This window comes from Lepidochelys olivacea, assembly GCF_965140295.1.
Source record: "Lepidochelys olivacea isolate rLepOli2 genome assembly, chromosome: 1".
NCBI classification, from domain to species: Eukaryota; Metazoa; Chordata; order Testudines; family Cheloniidae; genus Lepidochelys; species Lepidochelys olivacea.
The window spans coordinates 6,818,322-6,821,626 of NC_140411.1; the positions used below are offsets into that span (position 1 = coordinate 6,818,322).

General features: G+C 44.4%; 1 pseudogene across 1 annotated transcript; it reads right to left on the bottom strand.

The window, feature by feature from the left end:
- Window positions 1–387: 387 nt before the first annotated feature.
- Window positions 388–1,320, bottom strand: LOC311513740 (olfactory receptor 51G2-like; annotated as a pseudogene). The gene has a single exon. The product of its transcript is annotated as an olfactory receptor 51G2-like (transcript).
- Between the last annotated feature and the right edge of the window lie 1,985 nt (window positions 1,321–3,305).

The following is a 3,305-nucleotide window of genomic DNA, read 5'->3' on the forward strand; positions in this document are numbered from 1 at the left end:
GATGGGACAGTGACAAGCCAGGTGTAATGGGAAACATCATCCAACCCCCTTCACTTTATTGAATGTATCAACAGGAGTTCCAAGATCGGAGCAGACTCCGATATGGCTCTTTATGGTCCAGCATCCCACGAGTCACCAGGCTCTCTATGAACACAGTCACTTTGTAATGCTGTTGCCTGCCTTGATCTCCTTCCCCCAGTGCACTGTCATCTCTCACCAGCCTCTCTCCCATTGCCCCAGGCCTTAGACTCCACCTGAACATCTAGCTACACAGTGCAGATCAGTAGCTCATGTCGTCTTGGATGTAAGGGTCCAGGATGGAATAGATGGTTCATGTTTTCTGGCTACCATGTCACCAGTGTTGGAGCTGGATGATGAACTGACCCTTCACTTCACGAACACACTGATTATCCTCGCACAGAGGTGTTTGCTTTTCACGCTGTGCACAACTGGGTTCATCGGGGTGGAACCAGCAGGTAGATGTAGCCCAGGAGAATCTGAATCAAGGGAGGAGAGCCCTTTCCGAATCTGTGTAACACAGACAAGCTGATCATTGGCATGTAGAAGAGCAGAACAACGCAGAGGTGGGAGACACAGGTGTTAAGGGCCCTGAGGCACACCACGGTGGATGCGATGCTCAGCACTGTTTTGAGGATCATCACATAAGAGAGGCATATGAGCAGTGAGTCTAACCCCACCGTTAAGAGCGTAGTAAACAAGCCATGGATGCTGTTGATTGAGATATCCGAACAAGCCATCTTCATGACGTCCTGGTGCAGGCAGTAGGAATGGGAGAGGACATTGGCTCGACAGTATTGGAACTGTTTCAGGAGAAAGGGGAGTGGGGTATTATGGCCACCCTTCTTAGCACAAACACCAGTCCCATCTTGGCTGTTCTCGGCAGGGTTAAGATGGAGACATATCTCAGCGGATCACGGATTGCAACAAAGCGGTCAAAGGCCATCAACAAGAGCATGGAGGATTCAATGCATTGAAGTGAGTGGATGAAGAACAGCTGGACTAAACAGGCATTGAGGCTGATCTCCATAGAGTTAAATAAGAATATACGCAGTGTTGTTGGCATGGTGGTTATTGATATGCCAAGGTCTGTGATGGCCAACATGGAAAGGGAAATGTACATGGGCTCATGGAGGCTTGGATCTGTTTTTATAATGAACAGAATGAGTGAATTTCCTACTATGGAAATAACATACATTAAGCAGAAGGGGATAGAGATCCAGAGATGGATATCTTCCTCCCCAGTATCCCTGTGAGATGGAACTCTGCAGAGTTGAATTTGGTGTCACTGACAGCTGACATAATATACTGCGCAGGTCCGAGGAGTGCTGAACTTTACTTCCTGAAATGAAAAAGAACAGGAGACTATATGATATTTAACAAGACATCTTTCTGCTCTCAGTGCAAGTCTAGAGACTCCAAGGATATCAAGGAATATCAGCAAAAACATAATCTTGGATTTACACCACAAATAGGAAGATAGACACTGCCAGATTGGAGCAGACCTGTAGTCCATCTAGCCCAGTATGCAATGGCCAGTTCCAGATGCTTCAGAGAAAAGGGGAAGAAGCCCTACAATAGACAGGTATGAGATAACCTGCTCCCAGGGAAAGTTTCCCCCTTACACCCATTAATCAGACACATTTTGTGATGGAAATCTGGAAGGTTTAGAGCCCTTCCAAGAGTTTTGAAAACTATCCTCACTACTGTAATGGAATGTTATCATTACCCATAAAAATATCCAGTCCGTCTTTGAATTCTTCCAAGCTCTTGGCCCCATTGATACCTTGTGGCTGGGAGTTCTATAGCCCATTTGAACACTTTGTGATTTTACCATTGTGACTTTACCAAAGACACCCTTTCTTGCTCTCCACTTCTGAGTGTGGCCCATTGTACCATGATGTGTATAAAAACAAGGAAAGTGCATTGTACTTATCTGTTCTAGTACTACCTGTTAATTCAGTAACACTGACTTGAACTGCATCACTCTAGATTTACATGTATCGGAGGGGTGGCCGTGTTAGTCTGTATCCACAAAAACAATGAGGAGTGCGGTGGCACCTTAAAGACTTACAGATTTATTTGGGCATGAGTTTTCATGGGTTAAAAAAAAAACACTCTTCAAAGGCAAATGAATCTGATGCATCTGAAGAAGTGGGGTTTTTACCAACGAAAGCTGATGCCCAAATAAATCTGTTAGTCTTTAAGGTGCCGCCAGATTTATATGGTAAATTCAATCAGAACTGGGATCTGTTAACTTTCCCTTACCAAATGCTCCCCCGATACACTCTGACCCCCAAGAATCCCACCAAGAGGAGCTGAAGTGCTTTGCCTGGCCAATGTTGACTGAATCCAGAGAGTTTGATTGTTGTACAGACTTCTCTTCATCCTCACAGGACCTGCATCTTGTCACCATGCAAGGGTCTGTAGATATCTGGCAAGTTACAAGGCAGTTAATTCAGCTGGTTGGGTGAAGGGCTGACATCACAAATGGGTGAAAAGTGCAAACACTAGGTTTCCACTACTATCCACTTGAGTTTGCATGTTACTTCAGCCATGCTCGTGTAACAGGTGATGGGCGTAAATTACATACAACCACGATTACATTCCCCTTCCCTGCAACTCAGCTCTACTCTGCTGAAAGGGAGACCAGGGATTCTGTGCTCTCATGACTTTTTGGAAGTCTTGCACAGGTATTTCAGAGGGGTTGTGTTTATGGCCCCGAATGTCAGTTTTAGACACAGCTTCTTGTCAGTTTCCAGGGGACAGAATCATCCAACTGTTCACTGAATGAAGAGTTCATAGCACAAACCCATTGCTAAGAGTCTGTGGTGCACTTCTGGAATAATTACTAAAGTAAAAGCCATTAAGCAGTAACTTTACCACTGCTCCTTCCTGTAGAACAACTCTGCTGCTGGTTTTTGATACACATGCATGTCATGAAAGATTGATGTGCAATATTTGTATTACAATGAAAAGTTTTGGCATAATTTTTACACATCTGTACTTTAGTACACACTTGTCAACCCATTCTTTAGCTTTTGATCTTCTTTCAGAGATGATTTCTCAGGTTAGAGTGGGACTACATTTGTTATCTGTATTTCTTCAGAACCTGAAAAGATTGCAGCGTCACAGCCCTCATTCAGGTGCTTGTCAGTAAACAAAAGTCCAGTAGCTCCCCTGTCCCTCAGTTAATAGCTTCCTGGATCTCCTCAGGTTCTGTTCTGTCAGTCTGTAGCCTGTATCCAGTGTGTTAATAGGCATTGGGATCAGTATAGAAAATATTC